This window comes from Phalaenopsis equestris, unplaced genomic scaffold (genome assembly GCF_001263595.1).
Source record: "Phalaenopsis equestris unplaced genomic scaffold, ASM126359v1 Scaffold000919, whole genome shotgun sequence".
Classification (NCBI taxonomy): Eukaryota; Viridiplantae; Streptophyta; class Magnoliopsida; order Asparagales; family Orchidaceae; genus Phalaenopsis; species Phalaenopsis equestris.
In genome coordinates this window covers 260,693-262,117 of record NW_018165358.1, presented here as the reverse complement: position 1 = coordinate 262,117, position 1,425 = coordinate 260,693, and positions in this window count along the sequence as shown.

Sequence of the window (1,425 nt, the reverse complement as noted above, 5' to 3'; positions counted from 1 at the left end):
ATATTTGAAATGTTTAGCAAGTAACTTCAACTCAAGTTCTGTAGGTTTTTAAATTGATGGACAAAATGATTTATCTTTGTCTATTATGTCCAAAATTTCAAAACTTTCTTGAACATAACTTGAATCTTCCTTAAAAAGGTTTACACATTGATCCTCTTCTTGCTTGTGTTCCAAATCTTTTTCTTCATATTTTTCTTCTTAAGTAGTCTTAAAATGGCATTCGCTCAGATATCTTATAACATCCATTCTATAACATTCATCATCTTTACCTTTTACAGGGTATTTCATTGATTTTGAAATGTTAAAAGTAACAGTTTGATCATTGACGTGCATTGTTAATTCCCCTTTCTTTACATCTATCATTGCTCTTCCTATGGATAGGAAAGATCTCCCCAAAATTATAGGTATCTCTTTATCTTCCTCTATATCTAGCAAAATGAAATCAACAGGAAAGATAAATTGATCTAGTTTCACTAGGACATCTTCTATAACTCCTTTAGGATAGGTTATTGAACGATCTGCTAACTACAAAGTTACAGTAGTAGGGGTTATTTCTCCTAATCTTAATCTCTTAAATATTGATAATGACATAAGGTTAATGCTTGCACCTAAATCACATTATGCTTTCCCATAAAATCTATCTCATATTGCACATGGAATTGTAAAGCTACCAGGATCTTTAAGCTTTTCAAGAAGTTTCTTCTGAATTATAGCACTGCACTCCTCACTAAGTGCAACAGTCTATCTTCAAACTTCATTTTCTGTTGAGAATATCCTTCATAAACTTTACATAGCTTGGCATTTGTTCTAAGGCATCAGCAAATGGAATATTGATTGTATGTTTCTTAAATATTTTCAAAAATTTTGAAAAAAGTTTATCCAACTTCTGTTGTCGAAGTCTCTGAGGAAATTGAGGTGGTGGTTTTTTTAAATCAATTTTTGGCAGACAAATACGTCTTTTAGAATCTTTTGGAGCATCCTCTTTTGATTCTTCAATATCTTCTCTCTTTACTTCAATCTCTTTTTGAACCCTAACTTCCAACTCTCTTCCGCTTCTAAGTTGTACGGCTTTAACTTTCTCTTTATCCTGGTCTTTTGGATTTGATTCAGTATTACTAGGAAGTGTTACTTGGGATCCTTTACTTAATGAACTTATGATTTACCCAAGTTGATTATTGATATTTCTAATTATAGCTCCTTGACTTTGTAACTGATTACTCATTTGTAACACCATTTCTTCTATAGACAACTTCTTATCCTTTAATTGTGTATTAATGTTGAAAACTGAAGGATAAGTAGATATATAATTATTATTCCCTTTGTTGTTCCAGTTTCCCAATGGGTTTACTTGGTTGTTCCCCCATTGTTGATTATTACCACCTGAATTATTATTCCAGTTAAAGTTGGGATGGTTCTTCCAACCTG